General features: G+C 41.2%; 1 pseudogene; it reads right to left on the bottom strand.

Moving 5' to 3' along the window:
• Positions 1 to 1732: 1732 nt before the first annotated feature.
• On the bottom strand, positions 1733 to 2267 carry LOC138072303 (surfeit locus protein 6 pseudogene; annotated as a pseudogene).
• Between the last annotated feature and the right edge of the window lie 23978 nt (positions 2268 to 26245).

The raw sequence follows: 26245 nt of genomic DNA, 5'->3' as shown, positions 1-26245 counted from the left end.
CAGAATCCCCTTAACTTAGCCTCTGGCAGGTGTGTTCAATGTGTAGTTATTGAATGAGTAAGTCTTTCTTCCGCTGTGCTATTATTTCCATCCCTCCTTGACCATAAGGGTCACCACTATCTTGATTTCTGGCAGCACAGGCTAGTTTTTCCTATTATGAATTTCATAAAAATGGAATCAAACAGCATGTACTCTTCCGTGTTGGTTTCTTTTGTTCAATGTATCATGTGTGCCATATACTTTCAATCTATATCACTTCCTACCAGAGTGCTAGGATAGCCTCCAAGATTTCCTACCTCCTCCTCTGCTTAGTTCCCCAGACTGGGAGTTTGATGGATTTTACTCCTGTGGTTAGGTCATGTTAGGTCATGCTATATGATGCATGTGACTGGAAAGAGATTATTCAGGTGGCCCTGACCTAATCACATAACCATTTTATTTTCTTAATTAACAGTTTTATTGAAATATAATCCACATACTATAAAATTCATCCAAGTTTTATCCTGCATTCATTCTGATTGCCTGTGGGCTTGGACTTAACTCTGCCCTCTCACTCTGCATCCTCCGAGAACTAATCCTCGGTTAGTTCTAGGTTTTACTCTTCCTCTCTTCTAGACTGATACCATCCATCCCACTCCATTTTTCTTCATTGTTCGGTAACATTGTTTCTGTCTTGTAGTAGTTATCTTAGGACATTTTTAATGTGTATGCTTGTCTTAAATTTTAATTTTTACCCAACTTACAGATAAATGTGGTTCTGTTGTATGTTGTGTTTTAATCACTAAATTGCTCCAACTCTTTTGCGACCCCATGGACTGTAGCCCATCAGACTCCTCTGTCCCTGGAATTCTCTAGGCAAAAATACTGGAATGGGTAGCCATTACCTTCTCCAGGGGATCTTCCCAACCCAGGGGTGGAAACCAGGCTTCCTGCATTGGCTCCTGTATTGGCAGGTGGATTCTTTACCACTGAGCCACTAGGAAAGCCCGCAAATAGAATGATTCACTTCCAGGCCCACCTGAGGATGGTCCTACCTACTCACAGTTACCCACCGGTCAATTCCATCTTCAGCTCTGCCTTATAGGAGTTGATTTTTGTCCTTTCCAACCGAGTTTTGGACTGACACAGCAGTCACAAAGGCTGCTGGTCCTGTGGACACGGGAGAGGAAAGCCGGTCCAGGGAAGTGCCTCCCACATGCCCACTCTTTCCTCACTGCTTCCTGCCCCCACCCCGCAACTTTCAGGGAGCCTTCCACCTCACCAGAGAAGGCTGGAAGCCGGATCTGGGTCACCCCTCCCCCAGATCTGAAGGTGCTTTTACACGTGCAGCCTGAGCCCTCTACACAAGTGGGAGAGGCAAGCAGGACAAATGCCCACTTTCGGCCTGGGTCAGGGCTGGGGTCGTGGAGGGACGGGGTCTGGCTGCCTGGCCCTCACGCCAGACTGGTCTCCAGGACAGGATCCGGCCTTTCTTGGGGGCCTTGTCTAAGCGTTGCCCCACCTCAGCCCATCCTGGCCACGTGGCATCTTCTCCACGGTGCTTTGCCCACGTGCACCTGACGCCTTGGGGTCTCCAGTAGCAGGTGTTTGGCCGCGCGGATCTTCTTTTTACTGCTTTTTCCCTTGAATTCCCCGGCCTTGCCCATGTCCAGGTCCCACATCCCGGCCCGTGGCGCCCGCGGGCGCTGCCAGTAGTTCCTGCTCATCAGCGGCGTGAGTTTTGGTTTTTGCTCTACTTCCGGCCCTGCTTCTTGCTGGCGGGCTGCTCCTCGGTCACCTCCACCTTATTGAAGAGCAACCCAGGCACGGGTGTCTCTGTGGCCTCAGTTCCCGTCGAGGCCTGGGCTGCCTTCGCCTTTGCTCTCCTTCCTTTTGCTCCTCTTCGGGTCCTGCTCCTGCTTTCTCCGCCATCTTTTCTTCAAAGCCGGGGAGACAGCTCTTTGGCACTGCCCTGGCCCGCGGACTTCTGTATCTTCTCACGCAGGACATTCAAGGCAGACTGAGTCTGGCTCCTGGGCCAGGCCGTCTGCAGTGGCTGAGGCAGTCTTCCTGGTCTGAGACTTCTCTGCAGGGGCCGGTGTTGTTGGCTCCACAGCCTTCTCCTCCCACGCTTTCTCCTGTCCTTTCTTCCTTTTTGGGGGGCCTAACAGTTTCTGAGACTCGAGTTTTGCCAGCAGACTTGTGCGTCTGTGGCTTGGGTTGAGCTGGGAGCAGACCTTCCTGGCCAGGCTCTGCAGGTAGGCATCATTTGCAAGCAGAGAACCCATGGCCAAAGGCTCTGAGGTCGCTGGGGGCTTGCTTGGATAACTCTTACTTGAGGGGAGAAGGGCTAGGGTCCAGAGTCCCAGGCTAGCATCCGCGCACCTCCCCCCCAGGCTGAAAACCACCTCATGTAGCCACTTTAAATGCAGAGTCTTCCCAGGTTGGCATCCACTACCTAGAAAATAGGGACTTCAGTCCTACAACTGCAAGGAACTGAATTCTGGCAATGACAATGGGTTTGGAACCGAATTTGCTCCCGGAAAAGGTGGCCAACATCTTGATCACAGCCTTGTAATACTGAAAATAGAAAACCTAGCCATGCTATGCTGGACTTTTACAAAACTATGCACTGGTAAGTGGTACTTCTGAAAAATTATTATTATTTTTTAATTGAAAAAATGTGTTTCTGCTGTACAACAAAGTGAATCAGCTATATGTATACATATATCCCCTCCCTCATATAAGTGGTATTTTTTTTAAAGCCGTTGAATTTGTAGCAGTTTGCTACTTAGCTATAGGAAAGTATTGAGAGTATGGTACTCAACTCTTAGCTCCTTTGTAGGTAGTAATCCCATAAGACAAGTTGCCTCATTATGTAAACATTTTGTAGCTACTTTATTACAGAGGACTCATCATGAAGTTATGTTTCTTAAAAGTATAAATTTTATAGATGCTTTCCTAAGCTTGCTTTCTGGTGGAGATAAGTTTTTGTTGTTTTAACATGTATCTGTTTTGGCTATTCAGTTCAGTCATGTCCAACTCTTTGTGACCCCATGGACTGCAGCATGGCAGGCTTCCCTGTCCATCACCAACTCCCAGAACCTACTCAAACTCATGTCTTATGAGTTGGTGATGCCATCCAACCACCTCATCCTCTGTTGTCCCCTTCTCCTTCTGCCTTCAGTCTTTCCCAACATCAGGGTCTTTTCAAATGAGTCAGTTCTTTGAATCAGGTGGCCATAGTGTTGGAGCTTCAGCTTCAGCATCAGTCCTTCCGATGAATTTTCGGGACTGATTTCCTTTAGGATGGACTGGTTGGATCTCCTTGCAGTCCAAGGGACTCTCAAGAGTCTTCTCTAACATCACAGTTCAGAAGCATCAATTCTTTGGCTCTCAGCTTTCTTTATAGTCCACCTCTTACATCATACATACATAACTCATACTTACATAACTCATACATAACTACTGGAAAAACCATAACTTTGACTAGACAGACCTTTGTTGGCAAAGTAATGTCTCTGCTTTTTAATATTCTGTCTGGGTTGGTCATAACTTTTCTTCCAAGGAGCAAGCATCTTTTAATTTCATGGCTGCAGTCACCATCTGCAGTGATTTTGGAGTCCCCCCCGCCCCAAATAAAGTCTGACACTGTTTTCATTGTTTCCCCATCTATTTGCTATGAAGTGATGGGAACAGATGCCATGATCTTAGTTTTCTAAGTTTCTTTAGTTTTCTAAATGGGCTTCTTAGTTGCAGCATTTAAACTCTTAGTTGGACATGGGGAATCTAATTCCCTAACCAGGCATTGATCCCAAGCCCTCTGCATTGGGAGTACAGAGTCTTACCTATTGGACTACCAGGGAAGTCCCCAAGATAAATTTTTTAACTTTACTGTTTTTTTTGTCAGATTTTAGGATCATGGTAGTGTGGTTTTTTTGTTCAGACTTTTAGCTCAACTGATTGTGAAACGTTCTGCGCTTACCTGGCAGTACAGAAACACTGAGTTCTGGGTACTCATCAGAGCTTGAAACGTGGCTCTGCCAACTATTAGTTGTATGGTATGGCAAGTTACATACCACCTTATGAACTTCAAGTTCTTCGTTTGAGATGGGTGTAATAGTGCCCATCTTGTGGGCTGTCTTTGAAGTTGGCAGATGTGTATATAAGGTGCTACACTACTCCTTTAAGCTTTCTCTTTCACTTATCCTTACTCCTTTATCCTTTCCTTTTTAAACATTTGGTTTTACATAGAGACAAAAAATAAACAATGGAGAGTAAAGAGTAAGAAAAGCCTCTTGGGTTTCATCCTCAGTTTCTTTTATAAATTCATTTGTCTATAGAGGACACTTGGTTCCATAAGGCGCCCCAAGAAGAAATGTTCCTGCCCTCAGGGGGCTGGCATTCAAAAGGAGACAGGATGAGCTCACATATATCATTTTCTCATGTTTGTGTTTCCCTAGTATTCTCTCTTTTGTGACAAGCAGGGTGTGGTTCCTTTAGCAAGTGGGATTGCTCTAGTGTGTTTTTAAGACCAGTGAAGTAATCTTTCCATTGTGAGCTACCCTTGGAAGACAGAATGGGAATAAAAGGGAGGAATATGTATTTTTTCAAGGTAGTGGCACATGACTGACAGCCCCTGCTGCCTGTGGTCTACAGGAATGCTTGTGCAACAGTGCCTGTAAACATAACATTCATGACTAAGTGTTTTGTAGAATGGAAAAATCAATCACTAGACCAGGAAAGAAACCGTCATCATAGACAAATAGCAGGCTAGCATCAGTGGGACAGGAGGATCATAGGCTTGAGGTAGGGACTGTTGAACATACTCAGCTTATTAAAAAAAAAAGTTTTAATTTTCCTAATTGTTCCCCCAAACACACATGAAGGATACAGTCTTGTATAGTTGAATTTGGTTGCTGTTATATAAAATTTTTACAAAGTTTAGGAGATCTTTCTTTTTTCTTCCCATAAAAACCAGTGAAATTCTTACACTTCACTTGGGAATTGTGTTTGAATTCTGAATACAGATGTGTGTGTGTCTTCACTTCCCATCAACAAAGATGTTTATTTCAGAGGGACAATCACTGTAGATGTTTCCTGGGTTGTTGTTTCCCAAGTTTTGTCATAAGAATATTGTCTTATGAAATAGAGCAGCTGCTGGTATCTTTTATACTTATTGGAAAATTCTTTAACCTTTTAAAAATAGTTTTTATTGAGGTATAATTGATATACTGTGTTGTATTAGTTTCAGGTGTACAGCATAGTGATTTGATATTTGTATACATTGCAAAATGATCACCACCATGTGTCATTACCATTAGTCACCATACAAAGTTAATGCAATATTACTGACTATAACTTTTAAAAAAAGAGGTTCTACAGAGGTGAGATAATTTTGTTGTTAGAATATCTTCTTTTTGAGGGGAACCCAGTTAACTCCTATGGGCTGGGATCCAGGAAAAAGAAAGTAGAACTAGTATAGGCAATATGGCTGATATAGATTGCTATTATGATAAAGGGAAGATGAAAATTTAAATAATGAATTTTCCTTATTTTACAGTAAAGAGAAATTTAGACTCCTGACAATGGACCTAGTTTCCAGTATCAGATGACTATTTTTTTAAAAACCATATCTAATCCACAATAAATGGGACACAATTATACTCCTTACTGTGTAGCATTTTCTAAACTCAAGGTGAATCAGTCAACTGCATGCTCTATGGGCATGGGCTTTTGTGCTCAGTCATGTCCGACTCTTTGTGACCCCATGGATTGTAGCCCACCAAGCCCCTCTGTCCAGGGAATTTTCCAGGCAAGAATACTGGAGTGGGTTGCCATTTCCTTTTCCAGGGGATCTTCCTGACCCAGGGTTGGAACCTGCATCTCCTGCATTGACAGGAGGATTCTTTACCACTGGCATGCCTTAAAGCATTGATTAAAGAATTCACCTAGCAATGTGGAGAAGGAAATGGCAACCCACTCCAGTATTCTTGCCTGGGAAATCCCATGGGGAGAGGAGCCTGGTGTGCTGTACAGTCCATGGGGTCACAAGAGTCAGACATGACCTAGCGAATAAACAACAACAGGAAAGCATAGTTCATAGATATTGTTACATTCTAACTCATCCATTCCTCTCTTTGCATCAAGTTAGAATGAGAGAAAAGATGTCTGTTTCAAAGTCAGAGTCTTGGAGGTGGTCCTAAGATGGTGGAGGAATAGGACGGGGAGACCACTTTCTCCCCCACAAATTCATCAAAAGAACATTTGAGCACCAAGCAAATTCCACAGAACAACTTCTGAATGCTGGCAGAGGACATCAGGCAACAAGAAAAGCAGCCCATTGTCTTCAAAAGGATGTAGGACAAAATATAAAAAAGAGAGACAAAAGAGGTAGGGACAGAGATCCATCTCAGGAAGGGAGTCTTAAAAAAGAGAGGTTTCCAAACACTAGGAAACACTCTCTCCGGTGGGTCTGTGGGGAGCCTTGGAATCTCAGAGGGCAAAATACCTGGGAGGAAAAATAAATAAATAATTAAACCCCACAGATTACGTGCTTGACAGCAACTCCCAGAGATGCAACAGCCCAGAGGCTCCCATTCCTCACTAGCGAGTAGGGGAGGGACAGGGAGGAGCAGGCAGCATTGCTTAGGATAAGGACTGGGCCTGAATGCCCTGAGGGCAATCTGAGGGAACTAGCTTGAGATAGCAACCCAGACTGTGGGATAGCTATTCCGTGATCCAGCGAAAAGCCCTAACCACCGCCAGGCATGCTCACAGAACAAAGGACTGAGCAGAGCTAGCCGGCTGCGGACTGGCCCATCCCTCACCGGAGACAGGCAGGCAAGGGCAGCCAGAGCTGGAAGGGGGCAATCGCGGCCCCAGAGAGGCATCCTATACCAAACTCCAAGGAGACTTCATTGCTAACCAAGACTTCTTGGGATTCTGGATGTTTGACATCTGCCAGGAGGGTCATAGCCAGAGATCAGCTTCCCAGAAGAGACACATGGCACATCTGAGAAGGCGTGCCTGTTGTACACCCAGAAAACTGAGGGGCTGGGACAAGGGAGGGGGGGATAAGACGCAGCCTTCAGCTGGGGGTGACTACGCGCGCTAAGGACCTGGTCACCTGAGCTGCTTGGACCTGGGACGGGTGCAAAATGCAGGCCCAACCAAGTCTATGCCTTTGTGGAGTACCCGAGAACCTGAACCTGAGTGGCTTAGACCTGGGAAGTGCATGCAAACCAGGGCCTGCATCAGACAGTTCCTGGCAGAGCAACCTGGAGTCTGAGCAGTGTAGACTGGGAAAGCACACATGCTGTGAGCGGGGGCAAACCCAGTGTGGCTGAATCACTGTGAACACACGCCAGTGATATTTTTTGCAGTGTTCCTCCCTCCCCAAAGCATGACTGAACAAGTGAGCCTAAAAAAAATTGACCACCACTGCGCCCCTTGTGGCAGGGCGGAAATTAGACACTGAAGAGACAAGCAAACAGAAGCAGCTAAAATAAGCAGAGGGAACCGCTTTGGAAGTGACAGATGCAATAAATTAAAACCCTGTAGGTAGCACCGACTACATAAGAAGGGGCCTATAGACCTTGAGAAGTACAAGCCAGACCAAGGAACTATCTGAAAATGAACTGACCCCACACTGTCCACAACAGCTCCAGAGAAAGTCTCAGATATATGTTTACTATTATAATTTTTTTAATTTTTAAAAATGTATATTTTTGTTGTTTTTAAGTCCCATTACTCCTTTAATTTTCATTTTTATAATCTACTATTACCTGCAAAAAAAATACACTATTTTTAAAGCAAACTTCATATATATATATTTTATAATTTCTGTGATTTTGTGTGTGTGTGTGTTTTTAATATTTGAGAATCTAACTTCTACTCAAGATTTTTAATCTTTGCTTTTTGGTATTTGTTATCAACTTTGTACCTTTAAGAACCCAATCTTCAATACCCATTTTTACTTGGCAGCGAAATCACTGGTCTGATTGCTCTCTCCCCCTTTTGACTCCTTTTTTTCCACCAGGTCGCCTCTATCTCCCTCCTCCCCCTTTTCTTCTCTACCCAACTCGGTGAATCTCTTTGTGTGTTCCAGGCTGTGGAGAACACTTAGGGAACTGATTACTGGCTGGATCTGTCTCTCTCCTTTTGATTCCGCCTTTTATCCTCCTGGCCACCTCTGTCTCCTCCCTCCCTCTTCTCTTCTCTGTGTAACTTCGTGAACATCTCTGAGGGATCCAGACTGTGGAGAGCACATAGGGAAATGATTACTGGCTAGCTTGCTGTCTCCCCTTTTGATTCTCCCTCTTCTCCTCCTGGTCACCTCTATCTCCCTCCTCCCTCTTCTCTTCTCCATGTAACTCTGGGTACCTCTCTGGGTGTCCCTCACTGTGGAGAAACTTTTCATCATTAACCTAGATGTTTTATCATCGGTGCTGTATAGATGGAGAAGTCTTGAGGCTACTGTAAGAATAAGACTGAAAACCAGAGGCAGGAGGCTAAAGTCCAAATCCTGAACACAAGAGAACTCCTGAATCCAGGGAACATTAATTGATAGGAGCTCATCAAACGCCTCTATGCCTACACTGAAAGCAAGCACTACCCAAGGGCCAACAAGCTCCAGAGCAAGACATACCATGCAAATTCTCCAGCAACACAGGAACATAACCCTGAGCCTCAATATACAGGCTGACCAAAGTCACACCAAACCCATTGACATCTCAAAACTTATTACTGGACACTTCATTACACTCCAGAAAGAAAAAATCCAGCTCCACCCACCAGAACACTGACACAATCTTCCCTAACCAGAAAACCTTGACAAGCCACACATCCAACCTCACCCACAGTGAAGAACCTTCACAATAAAGAGGAACCACCAACTTCCAGAATACAGAAAGGCCACCCCAAACACAGCAATATAAACAGGATGAAAAGGCAGAGAAATACCCAGCAGGTAAAGGAACAGGATAAATGGCCACCAAACCAAACAAAAGAGGAAGAGATAGGGAATCTACCTGATAAGAATTCCAAATAATGATAGTGAAAATGAGCCAAAATCTTGAAAACAAAATGGAGTCACAGATAAAATAGTCTGGAGACAATGATCGAGAAGATGCAAGAAAGATTTAACAAGGACCTTGAAGAAATAAAAGAGTCAATCAATAATGAATACTGCAATAACTGAGATCAAAGACACTCTGGAGGGAACAAACAGTAGAATAACAGAGGCAGAAGATAGGATAAGTGAGTTAGAAGATAGAATGGTAGAAATACATTAAACAGAGAGGAAAAAAAAAAGAGAAAAAAGATTAAAAGAAATGAGGACAACCTCAGAGACTTCTGGGACACTGTTAAATGCCCCAACATTCGAATCATAGGAGTCCCAGAAGAAGACAAAAAGAAAGACCATGAGAAAATACCGGAGGAGATAATAGTTGAAAACTTCTCTAAAATGCGGAAGGAAATAATTACTCAAGTCCAAGAAACCCAGAGAGTCCCAAACAGGATAAACCCAAGGCGAAACACCCCAAGACACATATTAATCAAATTAACAAAGATCAAACACAAAGAACAAATATTAAATGCAGCAAGGGAAAAACAACAAATAACACACAAGGGGATTCCCATAAGGATAACAGCTGATCTTTCAATAGAAACTCTTCAGGCCAGGAGGGAATGGCAAGACATACTTAAAATGATGAAAGAAAATAACCTACAGCCCAGATTACTGTACTCAGCAAGGATCTCATTCAAATATGAAGGAGAAATCAAAAGCTTTACAGACAAGCAAAAGCTGAGAGAATTCAGCACTACCAAACCAGCTCTCCAACAAATTCTAAAGGATCTTCTCTAGATAGGAAACACAGAAAGGGTGTATAAACTTGAACCAAAAACAACAAATGGCAACAGGATCATATTTATCAATAATTACCTTAAATGTAAATGGGTTGAATCAGCCAAAAGACAAAGACTGGCTGAATGGATACAAAAACAAGACCCCTATATATGTTGTCTACAAGAGACCCACCTCAAAACAAGGGACACATACAGACTGAAAGTGAAGAGCTGGAAAAAGATATTCCATGCAAATAGAGACCAAAAGAAATCAGGAGTAGCAATACTCATATCAGATAAAATAGACTTTAAAACAAAGGCTGTGAAAACAGACAAAGATGGACACTACATAATGATCAAAGGATCAATTCAAGAAGAGATAATAATCATAAATATATATACACCCAACATAGGAGCACCACAATATGTAAGACAAACGCTAATAAGTATGAAAGGGGAAATTAACAATAACACAATAATAGTGGGAGACTTTAATACCCCACTCACACCTATGAATAGATCAACTAAATAGAAAATTAACAAGGAAACACAAACTTTAAATGATACAATAGACCAGTTAGACCTAATTGATATATATATATAGGACATTTCACCCCAAAACAATGAATTTCACCTTTTTCTCAAGTGCACACGGAACCTTCTCCAGGATAGATCACATCCTGGGCCATAAATCTAGCCTTGGTAAATTAAAAAAATTGAAATCATTCCAAGCGTCTTTTCTGACCACAAGGCAGTAAGATTAGATGTCAATTACACGAGAGAAACTATTAAAAATCCCAACATATGGAGGCTGAACAACACGCTGTTGAATAACCAACAAGTCACAGAAGAAATAAAAAATCAAAATATGCATAGAAATGAATGAAAGTGAAAGCACAACAACCCAAAACCTATGGGACACTGTAAAAGCAGTACTAAGGGGAAGGTTCATAGCAATACAGGCTTACCTCAAGAAACAGGAAAAAAGTCAAATAAATAACCTAACTCTACACCTAAAGCAGCTTGAAATGGAAGAAATTATGAAGCCCAGGGTTAGTAGAAGGAAAGAAATCTTAAAAATTAGGGCAGAAATAAATGCAAAAGAAACAAAAGAGACCATAGCAAAACCCAACAAAACCAAAAGCTAGTTCTTTGAGAAGATAAATAAAATTGACAAACCATTAGCCAGACTCATCAAGAAACAAAGGGGGAAAAATCAAATCAACAAAATTAGAAATGAAAATGGAGAGATCACAACAGACAACACAGAAATACAAAGGATCATAAGAGACTATTACCAGCAACTATATGCAAATAAAATGGACAACTTGGAAGAAATGGACAAATTCTTAGAAAAGTACAACTTTCCAAAACTGAACCAGGAAGAAATAGAAAATCTTAACAGACCCATCACAAGCATGGAAATTGAAACTATAATCAGAAATCTTCCAACAAAAAAAAATCCCAGGACCAGACGGCTTCGCAGCTGAATTCTAACAAAAATTTAGAGAACTAACACCTATCCTACTCAAACTCTTCCAGAAAATTGCAGAGGAAGGTAAACTTCCAAACTCATTCAATGAGGCCACCATCACCCTAATACCAAAACCTGACAAAGATGCCACCAAAGAAGAAAACTACGGGCCAATATCACTGATGAACATAGATGCAAAAATCCTTAACAAAATTCTAGAAAACAGAATTCAAACATATTAAAAAGATCATACATCATGACCAAGTGGGCTTTATCCCTGGGATTCAAGGATTCTTCAATATCTGCAAATCAATCAGTGTAATACACCACATTAACAAATTGAAAAATAAAAACCATATGATTATCTCAATAGATGCAGAGAAAGCCTTTGACAAATTTCAACATCCATTTATGATAAAAAACCCTCCAGAAAGCAGGAATAGAAGGAACATACCTCAACATAATAAAAGCTATATATGACAAACCATCAGCAAACATTATCCTCAATGGTGAAAAATTGAAAGTATCTCCCCTAAAGTCAGGAACAAGACTAGGATGCCGACTGTTGCCACTACTATTCAACATAGTTTTGGAAATTTTGGCCACAGCAATCAGAGCAGAAAAAGAAATAAAAGGAATCCAGACTGGAAAAGAGGAAGTAAAACTCTCCCTGTTTGCAGATGACATGATCCTCTATGCAGAAAACCCTAAAGACTCCACCAGAAAATTACTAGAGCTAATCAATGAATATAGTAAAGTTGCTGGATATAAAATTAACACAGAAATTCCTTGCATTCCTATACACTAACAATGAGAAAACAGAAAGAGAAATTAAGGAAACAATTCCATTCACCATTGCACCGAAAAGCATAAAATACTCAGGAATATATCTACCTAAAGAAACAAAAGACCTACATATAGAAAACTATAAACACTGGTGAAAGAAATCAAAGAAGACACAAATAGATGGAGAAATATACCGTGTTCATGGATCAGAAGAATAGATATGGTGAAAATGAGTATACTACCCAAAGCAATCTATAGATTCAATGCAATCCCTATCAAACTACCAATGGTATTTTTCAGAGAACTAGAACAAATAATTTCACAATTTGTATGGAAATACAAAAAACCTCCAATAGCCAAAGCAATCTTGAGAAAGAAGATGGAACTGGAGGAATCAACCTGCCTGACTTCAGGCTCTACTACAAAGCCACAGTCATCAAGACAGTATGGTACTGGCACAAAGAAAGAAATATAGATGAATGGAACCAAATAGAAAGCCAAGAGATAAATCCACACACCTATCTTTGACAAAGGAGGCAAGAATACACAATGGATTAAAGATAATCTCTTTAACAAGTGATGCTGGGAAAACGGGTCAACCACCTGTAAGAGGATGAAACTAGAACACTTTCTAACACCATACACAAAAATAAACTCAAAATGTATTAAAGAGCTAAATGTAAGACCAGAAACTATTAAACTCCTAGAGGAAAACATAGGCAAAACACTCTCTGACATAAATCACAGCAGGATCCTCTATGACCCATCTCCCAGCATATTGGAAATAAAAGCAAAAATAAACAAATGGGACCTAATTAAACTTAAAAGCTTCTGCACAACAAAGGAAACTATAAGCAAGGTGAAAAGACAGCCTTCAGAATGGGAGAAAACAATAGCAAACAAAGCAGCAGACAAAGAATTAATCTCAAAAATATACAAGCAACTCCTGCAGCTCAATTACAGAAAAATAAAAGACCCAATAAAAAAGTAGGCCAAAGAACTAAACAGACATTTCTCCAAAGAAAACATACAGATGGCTAACAACATCACTCATTATCAGAGAAATGCAAGTCAAAACCACAATGAGGTACCATTTCACACCAGTCAGAATGGCTACTATACAAAAGTCTACAAGCAATAAATGCTGGAGAGGGTGTGGAGAAAAGGGAACCCTCTTACACTGTTGGTGGGAATGCAAACTAGTACAACCACTATGGAGAACAGTGTGGAGATTCCTTAAAAAACTGGAAATAAAACTGCCTTATGACCCAGCAATCCCACTGCTGGGCATACATACCAAGGAAACCAGAATTGAAAGAGGCACATGTACCCCAATGTTCATCGCAGCACTGTTTATAATAGCCAGGACATGGAAGCAACCTAGATGTCCATCGGCAGATGAACGGATAAGAAAGCTGTGGTACATATACACAAGGGACTATTACTCAGCCATTAAAAAGAATACATTTGAATCAGTTCTGATGAGGTGGATGAAACTGGAACCTATTATACAGAATGAAGTAAGCCAGAAAAAAAAAAAAAACCACACCAATACAGTATACTAATGCATATATATGGAATTTAGAAAGAAGGTAACAATAACCTTGTATGCAGGATGGCAAAAGAGACACAGATGTATAGAATAGTCTTTTGGACTCTGTGGGAGAGGGTGAGGGTGGGATGATATGGGAGAATGGCATTGAAACATGTAAAATATCATATGTGAAATGAATCGTCAGTCCAGGTTTGATGCATGATACAGGGTGCTCGGGGCTGGTGCACTGGGATGACCCAGAGGGATGGGATGGCGAGGGAGATGGGAGGGGGATTCAGGATGGGAACACATGTACACTCAACCTATGGCAAAACCAATACAATATTGTAAAGTAAAGTAAATTAATTAATTAAAAAAAAACAAAGAGTCTTTCACAGTGTGATTTGGTAGACATTTTTGAGAAAGGTTTTTATAAAGATTTGAAACAACATGAATGATTTTTGGTAAACTCATCAAGAATACTTGTTTTGCTCTTCTTTCCCATTTATAAATTTTTCTGTAATGAGTTTTGCTGCTGCTAAGTCACTTCAGTCGTGTCCAACTCTGTGTGACCCCATAGACGGCAGCCCACCAGGCTCCCCTGTCCCTGGGATTCTCCAGGCAAGAACACAGAATTCCAATATAAACTTGACTAGATAATGTATCTGTATGCCATTTGTGGTAAGCAGTTTAAGAAGCAACATAGATGTGCCTGGCAGGGTATATTATAATGATAATTTCTTTTGGTTGATGACTCCAGGAAGATTAAAGCTAAGGTTGAAATTTGAAGTAATGGTTAACGTAATATATAGACTTTTTCTCCAATACTCTTGACACTGAACAAAAAGAAACCCTTTATATATAGCTTGGAAAAAATTATTTAGGGATAATGCTGCTCATTCAATGAATAATTGTAGAAGTCATTATTTCAAAATTGAATATATGACTATAGCTGAGAGGCCCTAATAAGGTTATTGAGGGAGGCCAATGATTTGGGTCCCAAAGCTTCTGAGACTGGTAATGTGAAGGACAATCTGTAGAGTATAACAGGGTATCAATGTCAGCTGAAGCCTTCCAGGACAGACCACTGGTCTTAGGCACCAAGGAAGTTTTAAAAAATAGCAACTTTGTGACTTGTGGTACTTTCATGCTTATAAGTGTAGATGGGAAACAAGACTGTGAAGCAGTGGGCTTGTCCTTATATCAGCATTTTTGAAGAACCGAAGCTTATCGTTTCTTTCTCCACTCAAGTCTACCAAATTACAGTTAACATCATGGATTTTGATGGATTTTTTCTGTCTCTGAATGATTGTGTTAATGAAGTTTGCAGAGGAAGAAACCTCATCTAACTCTCGATTCTGTGCAGCTTATGTGAAGTGAAGTCGCTCAGTCGTGTCCAACTCTTTGTGACCCCATGAACTGTAGCCTACCAGGCTCCTCTGTCCATGGGATTTTCCAGGCAATAGTACTGGAGTGGATTGCCATTTCCTTCTCCAAGGGATCTTCCCCACCCAGGGATCGAACCCAGGTCTTCCGCATTGTAGACAGACGCTTTACTGCCTGAGCCACCAGGGAAGCACAGCTTATAGTGACTCCATAATAATCCATTCATAGAAGCCTCTTTTTCATATGAATATTTCTAAAATTTTATTATTTTATTATCTTGCTTCAGCAACTTTTAGATTTTAGACACTAAAAGTTATTAGGAGTGTAACCAATAGTGGTTAGGAGCCAGTGCTTTCACTGCTGTAGACAAGTGTTGTTGGCTGGTCACAGACGCAGTAATTTAAAGGCAGCTGGATGTAGTGAGAAGAGTAATGACTGAAATCTAGCAGTCCTGGGGTGAAATCTTGCTTTGCCGCTTAGTGTTTGTATTAGTCAGGTTCTCCTGAGAAACAGAACTAGAACAATCTCTCTGTCTGTCTTTCTGTCTATCAATCATCCACCTATGAGATTAATTACCATGAATTGGCTCATGATCTTCCATCTGCAAGCTGGAGGCCCGGGAGAGCTGGTGGTATAATTCCAATCTGAGTCCAAAGGACTGAGAATGAGGGGTCAGTGGTGAAAATCTCAGTCCAAGGGCAGGGGAAGACAGATGTCCCAGTTTAAGAAGGCAGGCAGGAAGGGGGCAAATCTTTCTTTCCTCCTCATTTTGTTCTGTTCAGCTCTGCAAGGGATTGGATTGTATCTACCCTCATGGGAGAGGGCAATCCATTTTATCAGTTCAGTTTAGTTCAGTTGCTCATTTATGTCTGACTCTTTGTGACCCCATGGACTGCAGCATGGCATGCTTTCCTGTCCATCACCAACTCCCAGAGCCTACTCAAACTCATGTCCTATGAGTTGGTGATGCCATCCAGCCAGCTCATCCTCTGTTGTCCCCTTCTTTTGCCTTCAGTCTTTCCCAACATCAGGGTCTTTTCAAATGAGTCAGTTCTTTGAATCAGGTGGCCATAGTGTTGGAGCTTCAGCTTCAGCATCAGTCCTTCCGATGAACATTCGGGACTGATTTCCTTTAGGATGGACTGGTTGGATCTCCTTGCAGTCCAAGGGACTCTCAAGAGTCTTCTCTAACACCACAGTTCAAAAACATCAATTCTTTGGCACTTAGCTTTCTTTACAGTCCAACTCTCACATCCATACATGACTACTGGAAAAACTATGGCTTTAACTTGATGGACCTCTGTTGGCAAAGAAATGTCTGCTTTTTAATATGCTGTCTCAGTTGGTCATAACTTTTCTTCCAAGGAGAAAGCATCTTTTAATTTCATGGCTGCAGTCACCATCTGCAGTGATTTTGGAGCCCCCGAAATAAAATCCCTCACTGTTTCCATTGTTTTCTCATCTATTTTCCATGAAGTGATGGGACCAGATGCCATGATCTTAGTTTTCTGAATGTTGAATTTTAAGCCAACTTTTTCACTCTCCTCTTTCACTTTCATCAAGAGGCTCTTCAGTTCTTCAATTTCTGCCATAAGGCTGGTGTCATCTGCATATCTGAGGTAATTGATATTTCTCCCAGGAATCTTGATTCCATCTTATGCTTCATTCAGCCTGGTATTTCTCATGACGTACTCTGCATATAAGTTAAATAAGCAGGGTGACAATATACAGCCTTGACGTACTCCTTCCCCAGTTTGGAACCAGTCTGTTGTTCTATGTCCGGTTCTAACTGTTGGTTCTTGACCTGCATACAGATTTCTCAGGAGGAAGGTCATGTGGTCTGGTATTCCTATCTCTTTAAGAATTTTCCACAGTTTATTGTGATCACACATCAAAGGCTTTGGCATAGTCAATAAAGCAGAAATAGATGATTTTCTGGAACTTTCTTGCTTTTTTGATGATCCAATGGATGTTGGAAATTTGATCTTTTGTTCCTCTGCCTTTTCTAAAACCAGCTTGAACATCTGGAAGTTCACAGTTCACATACTGTTGAAGCCTGGCTTGGAAAATTTTGAGCATTACTTTACTAGCGCATGAGATAAGTGCAATTGTACGGTAGTTTGAACATTCTTTGGGATTGCCTTTCTTTGGGATTGGAATGAAAACTGACCTTTTCCAGTTCTGTGGCCACTGCTGAGTCTTCCAAATTTGCTGGCATATTGAGTACAGCACTTTCACAGCATCATTTTTCAGGATTTGAAATAGCTCAACTGGAATTTCATCACGTCCTAGTTTTGTTTGCCTTCCTAAGGCCCACTTGACTTCACATTCAAGGATTCCTGGTTCTACGTGAGTGATCATACCATTGTGATTATCTGGGTCTCATTATCTCATTATCTCCCAGATAATGAAGATCTTTTTTGCATACTTCTTCTGTGTATTCTTGCCACTTCTTAATAACTTCTGCTTCTTTTTATGTCCATACCATTTCTGTCCTTTATTGCACTCATCTTTGCATGAAATGTTCCCTTGGTATCTCTAATTTTCTTGAAGAGATCTCTAGTCTTTCCCATTCTATTGTTTTCCTCTCTTTCTCTGCATTGATCACTGAAGAAGGATTTCTTACCTCCTTCCTATTCCTTGGCACTCATTTTGTTCTATTCAGCTCTTCAAGGGATTCAATGGTGTCTACCCTCATGGGTGAGGGCAATCCATTTTATGGAGACCATCAATTCAAACACTAGTCTCATCTTGAACCACATTTAAAGACTCCCCCAGAAATAGTGTTTAATCTGGACACCCCATGGCTTAACCATCATTGTATATCTGAGTGACTTTGGGAAAGTTACTACTGCTTTGTGCTTCATTTCCCTCACTGAAAATACAGAGGTAATCGCTACTTTGTTATAGTAAAGGTACTGCTTCTCTTCCCTGATGGCTCAGATGGTAAAGCGTCTGCCTACAGTGTGGGAGACTGAGGTTCAATCCCTGGGTCGGGAAGATCTCCTGGAGAAGGGAATGGCAACCCACTCCAGTATTCTTGCCTGGAAAATCCCATGGACAAAGGAGCCTGGTAGACTACAGTCCATGGGGTCGCAAAGAGTCGGACATGACTGAGAGGCTTCACTTTCCTTTCCTAACACAGGGTAGGAATTCTTTTCAACTCTTTTTTGTGAGAGTGGGTCAAACAGTGAGGATGTTTTCATTCAAAAGCAGCACATGCTTATTGTATAAAATTTATGAAATACAGATATACTCAAAGAAGAAAATAAACCTGTCATAATTACAGCCCTGTTAATCTTTTAGTAATATCTTTCCCATTTATAGCTTCAGTGTAAATTTCAATTATTTTCTTCCAGTGCAGCAATTTTAAGGATTTTATAGTATTTTATTGTACAGGTGTACTATAATTTATTTAACCATTTAAGTGTATGTACACATTTTGCTCCCTGGGTCGGGAAGATCCCCTGGAGAAGGGCATGGCAACCCCCTCCAGTATTTTTTGCCTGGAGAATCCTGTGGACAGAGGAGCCTGGTTGGCTATAGTCCATAGGATTGCAAAGAGTCAGACTCATTTGAAGCGAGTGAGCACACATTTTTCTACTATTAATATCCTTGTATATGCATTTATGTACATAAGCATAATAATTGACAGGATAAATTTTTAAAAATAAAATCACTGGGTCAAGAAGTGTGGAGTTACGAAGGTTTTTGATTTGACTTGCTTAATTATCTTGCTCCATGCATCAATATACACTTTCACTAGGAATGGATGGAAATGCTCATTTCCCCTTACCTTTCATCCTCTAGGAGACAACAGTGACTTGTTATTTGACTTTGCCTTTGAAAACCATTGGTGAAGTTGAAATAAAACAGATTTATTGATCACCTTGCATTTATTTTAGAACTGTTTTAAGTTCACAGTAAAACTGAGTGGAGATGCAAAGAGTTCCCTCTACTGCCTTCCCCCACATGTGCATGACCTCCATTATCAATATCTCTCATGACAGTGGTTGTTGTTGTTGTTGTACATTTGTTAAAATTGATGAACCTACACATCATATTCACCCAAAGTCCATAATTAACATAGGATTTACTATTGGTATTGTACTTTCTGTAGTTTTTGACAAATGTATAATGATGTGTCCATCATTATGATGTCATGCAGAGTATTTTCACTGCCTTAAAAATTCCTGTGTTCCACCTATTGGTCCTTCCACACCCTCCGCCCCCCGCCCCAGTACTCTGCAATCTCTGATCATTTTACTGTCTCCACAGATTTGCCTTTTCCAGGATGTCATATGGTTGAAATCATAAATTAGGTAGTTTTTTCAAATCAACTTCTTTCACTTAACAATATACATTTAAGGTTTTCTCATGCTTTTTCATGACTTGATAACTTATTTTTTAGTACTGAATCACTGTCTGGATGTACCAGTTTATTTATCCATTCAGTTACTGAAGGATATATTTTTTGCTTCAAGGATTTGGCAATTATTAATATGAATAAAGCTGTTATAAATATCCTTGTGCAGATTTTTGTGTGGACATAAGGTTTTAACTCCTTTGAGTAAGTCTAAGGAGCACAATTATCAGATTGTATGGTTAGACTATACTTAGTTTAGTAAGAAGCCTCCAAACTATCTTCCAGAACGGCTATACCATTTTGCATTCCCACCAGCAATTCCCACGAGAGTTCCTGTTGCTCTTCATCCTTACCAGCCTTTGTTGTTGTCACTGTTCCAGATGTTGGTCATTCTAATAGGTGTGTAGTGATAGTGCATCAATATTTTAATATATATAGCCCTGGTAACATATGATATTAAATCTCTTTCATATACTTTATTTGCCACCTGTATATCTTTTTTTGGCGGTGGTGGTGTTCAGTTGCTAAGTCGTGCCCAACTCTTTGCGATCTCATATGACCCCACTGCAGCACACCAGGCTTTCCTGCCTTTGACTATTACCTGGAGTTTGCTCAAACTCATGTTCATTGTTAGTGGTGCCATCCAATCATCTCATCTTCTGTTGTCCCCTTCTCCTCCTGCCCTCAATCTTTCCCAACATCAGCGTCTTTTCCAGTGAGTCAGTTCTTTGCATCAAGTAGCCAAATTATTGGACCTTCAGCTTCAGCATCAGTCCTTCTGATGAATATCCAGGGTTGATTTCCTTTAAGATTGACTGCTTTGGTCTCCTTGCAGTCCAAGGGACTTTTCAAGAATTTTCTCCAACATGACAGTTCAAAAGCATCTATTCTTTGGTGCTCAACCTTCTTTATGGCCCAACTCTAACATCTGTACATGACTACTGGAACCATTGCTTTAGACTAATACTTTTCACTTGACTATACAACCCTTTGTTGGCAAAGTGATATCTCTGCTTTTTAATATACTGTCTAGGTTTGTCATAGCTTCCCTTCCAAGGAGCAAGAGACTTTTAGTCCAAGGATGCTTTTATCTATAGTAGATGGTACCAGAGCAGAGAAGAGGTTAAGAGTGTGGCTCTTACAAAGATGAACCTCTCTCATGTGTAAAATGAGACTCATTATCACACCTGTGTTCTAACTGTGAAGATTAACTGACATGAATATCTGTCAAGATTTCAGCACTTTGTCTGGGACACAGTACTACTACTAATTGTAATGACTGTTATTATTTTCATTTAATAAACATTATTGAACTTAACTGATTTGTATTAGTATTTCTCCTTTGAAAATGGATGTTTGGAGGTGGGGACAGAGAGTGGTTTTGAATTTCTGCTTGAGGCCAACACACAGCAGGCTAGTTTTGCCTCTGTCTTGGGCCTCTCTGAATGTCTTGTAGACTCTGCTGTAGTCTGTGTGGTGAGCACCCTCATTATTAGCATCTCCAAACTCTTTCTGTCTTTGCCCCTTTAGAATGAGCCATTTTGTCTTGCATCCTGTACACTGTGCATGAATATGAGTAATACTTGCATTTGATGATATTAATATTTATTGAGAATGTGCCAAATACTATGTATATGTCTTATATTCTGCAGTTTTTGTTTAACCATCTGAAGTAGATACCCTCATGTTCACCTTTTTACATGTTACTACAATTGGTCCACCCATTAGATCTCAAAATTTTTTTGAGAACACAGTTTATGGATCCTTATATTCCCAGGACTTACACAGCATGAGGAGCAGAATAACTTCTCCATAATGGTGGATCTATGATACTCTCAAGGCTATGGTTTTTCCAGTGGTCATGTATGGATGTAAGAGTTGGACTGTGAAGAAAGCTGAGCACAGAAGAATTGAAGCTTTTGAACTGTGGTGCTGGAGAAGACTCTTGTGAGTCCCTTGGACTGCAAGGAGATCCAACCAGTCCATCCTAAAGGAGATCAGTCCTGGGTGTTCATTGGAAGGACTGATGCTGAGGCTGAAACTCCAATACTTTGGCCACCTCATGCAAAGAGTTGACTCATTGGAAAAGACTCTGATGCTGTGAGGGATTGGGGGCAGGAGGAGAAGGGGATGACCTAGGATGAGATGGCTAGATGGCATCACTGACTCAACGCACATGAGTTTGGGTGAACTCCGGGTATTGGTGATGGACAGGGAGGCCTGACGTGCTGCGATTCATGGGGTCGCAAAGAGTCGGACACAACTCAGTGACTGAACTGAACTGATGATAGTCTCTCTCCCAAAGTGTCTCATTCCTGTTTTCTGGAGATGTTGCATTTCTCTTAGCCCTTCCCTGCTCCATGCCTTCTGGCAGTTGCTCTGAGTCCTCACCCTCCTAAGTGGTTCCTCTTCTGCTAGAAATCTTGCCTTAGCCCAGTAGAGCCCCCATAGATGGCTCAAAGGCTCATGGGCTACAGGCCATGTGAGCAAGAAGTGGTAACAACTCTAGGGGAGGTGTATTAATATGACCCAACTTTAAGCTTCAGGTGGGCTTTGCTGCCGTGCTTTTGCAGAGCCCTTTCATCTACCCCAAAGAGCCTTTCTTCCTTCAGATGTCAGCACTGGGTGTCCCCACCTTCCCATCTCCATTACCCACACCCATGCTTCCTCCACCCTATCCGCGCTATTGTCACAGCACTGACTGCTTTCTTCTGGATCTGATGTTCTTCTTGTTTCTACCATTCCTGTGAGCATCTCAGGGGCAAGGACCCTGTTCCTTGTGTTCTGCAACTCTGAACCCCAGTAAAGCAAGATGCCTGGTACATAACATGTGTTCCAAAAATACCCTTTAAATCAACAGAAACAAGGTTCTTATGTTGGTAGGTCTCAGAGTACTGTTTATAGTGTTTTAGAAACTCTGTAGATTAAACAAACATTTGTGGGCTCATCTAACCTCCAGGTACAATGTGTTCCCAGCTAAAAGAATGCTGGGATGCTCATATTTATGCTCAGCACTAAAATGTTAGTTCTGCTTTTAAATTCTGAAGGATCCAATGTATTCTTCTCAGATTGGCACAGTTTCTTCTGGACTCGGTGGGAGTCATATGCCTATGGGAAATAATTTGGCTGCCTTTGAATAGAAGATGTTGGAGCAACAGTAATAAATTTCAGAGTGAATACAATTTGCATATGCAATAGCTTTTTCCCATAATTTGGAGTTTCCTGAGTGACTGAGAGGTTCCAAAAGTAGAGTCTGCCCCTCCATCATTTCCCCTTAGTACCAAGCTGTTGCCAAGCTCTGACCTGTTAAATGTCAGAGTCATAGGACTCCCAGAGAGTGCTAGAAGCAGCCCTGTTCAGTTTGCTGGTATCATTTCACGATATTAATAGCTTGTGATTCCTGATGTAGGGGGCATATTGAGCATGTGCACTTGGCTAATAGTTTCATGAAGAACACTCTTAATTTTCCTTCCTCCCAAGTGTGAATTTTTCAGCAATGATGTGGCATGAATGGATTCAGTTTTATAAAAGTTTTCCAAGACCTTTCTTGCTGAGGAGTGAATCACTGGGTTTTCTGATTAATTATGAGAGGAACATGGGTGCATCTGCATGTCTGTAGTGTGCAGTGCACTGGGCTGTAAGACAATCAAGTGAGATTTTTCAAAGTAGCTTAATTTCTTTTCTAGCTCTTTACAGTCTGTCTTCATTATATGTTTTGCAGTTTATTTCTTGCTCTCACTTTTGCACTTTGTACTTCAGTGACATATGGTTTGATATGCCCCTCAAAGGATCATAACAGTGGTTGCACTAGCATTACTAAATAGAAGACGTTTAGGATAGGCAATCTGGTTGAAGGACTAGACCTTACCTTGAGATTCCATTTGTATGGCAAACCCAGTGTTTATGCATAGAAGGGGTACTGCTTCCTGATGACTAGTAGGCTTCTAGTAACTTTGATTAAGATCCTTGAAATCATCTTTGGTTTGTCATTTTCTTACTCTGTATTTAATCCTTCAACTATCTTTATGACTCCACTTTCAAGCATATCAGTAATTACATCCCTTCATCTCAATGGGTTCCAAATCAGGAAAAGAGTACATCAAGGCTGTATATTGTCACCCTGCTTATTTAACTTATATGCAGAGTACATCATGAGAAACGCAGGACTGGAGGAAGAACACGCTGGAGTCAAGATTGCTGGGAGAAATATCAATAACCCCATATATGCAGATGGCACCACCCCTATGGCAAAGGAAAGGAGAGCTAAAGACCCTCTTGATGAAAGTGAAAGAGGAGAGTGAAAAAGTTGGCTTAAAACTCAACATTCAGAAGACTAAGATGATGTCATCCAGTCCCATCACTTCATGGAAAATATATGGGAAAACAGTGGAAACAGTGAGAGACTTTATTTTAGGGGGCTCCAAAATCACTGCAGATGGTGACTGCAGCCATGAAATTAAAAGATGCTTGCTCCTTGAAAGAAAAGTTATGACCAACCTGCTGCTGATGCTGCTAAGTCGCTTCAGTTGTGTCTGATTCTGTGCGACCCCATAGACGGCAGCCCACCAGGCTGCGCTGTCCCTGGGATTCTCCAGGCAAGAACACTGGAGTGGGTTGCCATTTCCTTCTCCAATGCATGAAAGTGAAAAGTGAAAGTGAAGTCACTCAGTCGTGTCCGACTCTTAGCGACCCCATGGACTGCAGCCTACCAGGCTCCTCCGTCCATGGGATTTTCCAGGCAAGAGTACTGGAGTGGGTTGCCATTGCCTTCTCTGATGACCCACCTAGACAGCATATTAAAAAGCAGAGACATTACTTTGCTAATAAAATTCCATCTAGTCAAATCTATGGTTTTTCCAGTAGTCTTGTACAGATGTGAGAGTTGTACTATAAAGAAAGCTGAGCACTGAAGAATTGATGCTTTTGAACTGTGGTGTTGGAGAAGACTCTTGAGAGTCCTTTGGACTTCAAGGAGATCCAACCAGTCCACACTAAAGGAAATCAGTCCCAAATATTCACTGGAAGGACTGATGCTGAAGCTGAAACTCCAATACTTTGGCCACCTGATGCGAAGAACTGACTCATTTGAAGAGACCCTGATGCTGGAAAAGATTGAGGGCAGGAAGAGAAGGGGATGACAGAGGATGAGAATGAGATGGTTGAATGGCATCACGGATTCTATGGACGTGAGTTAGAGTAAACTCCAGGAGTTGGTGATGGACCAGGAAGCCTGGCATGCTGCAGCCCATGGGGTCGCAAAGAGTCAGACATGACTGAGCAACTGAACTGAACTGATCTCACCTTCAGAGCTACTGTTTTTGTCCAAGCCTCCATCACCTCTTGTTGAGATGTTGTAATAACCTCCTAACTGATTTCCCTATTTATGTCTTTGCTTTCACATTCTGTCTCCAACATATCTTTTGAGCCTTGTTTCTTTTGAATAATTTTACTTGTTTATTTTTGCCTGCACTGGGTCTTCATTGCTGCTTGGGCTTTTCTCTAGTTGCGGTGAGCGGGGGCTACTGTCTAGTTGCACTATGGACTTCTCATTGCAGAGGCTTCTCTTGGCAGGTGAATTCTTTACCACTCAGCCACCTGGGAAGCCCCTGAACCTTATTTCTTGTTCCCACACAGTTTCTCAAGTGATCTTGCTAAAAGATAAGTCAGATCATGTCTTTCCTCTGCAGAAAACCATCTGATATCTTTTCATTTTCACTTAGAATAAAATGCATAGTCCTTAGGATGGCTGGAAAATTTCTACTTGTGTTAAGGTAAAGGACTCCTGTTACCTCTCAACCTCTTTCTTACTTATATCCTTGTTCACTCTGGCCACATTGCTCTGGCCACCTTGCTGTTCCCTGAGCATTCATGAAATGTTCATGGATTTTTTATGTTCATGGCCTTTTCTGATTGTCTGGACTGTTTTCCATTTGGAGACCTATGTGTTATCTTCCTCTATCATCTGCTTCAGTACTTTACTCATCTCACTTTTTCTTTCTATTCCACTTGACATTGCTCATTTTTCTCCATTTCCAGAAATTTTTTTTCCTGTACATTCTCCTGAAATTATTTATACCTGTTTACCATTAATTTTTGATCTCTTTTATTGACTGCTCTTCCTCTGTCTACCCCTTAACTGCCAGGTGTCTATTGCCTATCTTCTATTACTCTTGCTACCTATTGCTTTCTTGAGTAATATCCTCTCTGAGGTTTTTAATGACAGCTTATATGCTCACAAGCTCCCAAATCTCTATCTCCAGTCAGCTCTCTCTCTTGAGTTTCAGATGCATAGGACTTATTATCTGCTGTGCATCTAGGTATCTCATGGACACCTCAAAATCAACATTTTAAAAAGAAGCCATCTTCTTCCTTAAAAGGGTTGTTCCATCCAGCTTTTCTATTTCAATTGAAATAACTAGTTCTCACCTAGGTATTTAGTTAAAAGTTATTCTTAACTCATTACTCCACTTCATTCCCCACAGACAATTAATCATCAAGTTCTGTTGACTATACCTCTCAAATAATTCTCAGACCTCTCTCTTCACAATTATCACCTATAATGTGTTGATGGGTTGAGTGGTGATCCCCAAAAGATATGTTCACATCCAAATCTCTGGAACTTCTGAATGTTACTGTATATGGAAAAAGCCATGGCAGATGTAATTAAACTAAGGATCTTAAGATGAGATTATAAGAGAGAAGAAGGAGAATTGTGACAGAAGAGGAGAGGACACAGATCCACTGAGGGGAAGGTAATATAAAAGGTAGAGACAGAGGCAGAGATTGGTGTGATGTGGCCACAAGCCAAAGAAGCCAAGAAATGATGTCAGCCACTGGGAGCTGGAAGAGACAAGGGAGGATTCTCCTT

The sequence above is a fragment of the Capricornis sumatraensis genome, chromosome 2, assembly GCF_032405125.1.
Source record: "Capricornis sumatraensis isolate serow.1 chromosome 2, serow.2, whole genome shotgun sequence".
Taxonomy (NCBI): domain Eukaryota; kingdom Metazoa; phylum Chordata; class Mammalia; order Artiodactyla; family Bovidae; genus Capricornis; species Capricornis sumatraensis.
The sequence above is the reverse complement of the archived record's forward strand: the minus strand, read 5'-3'. Positions and strand labels throughout refer to the sequence as shown.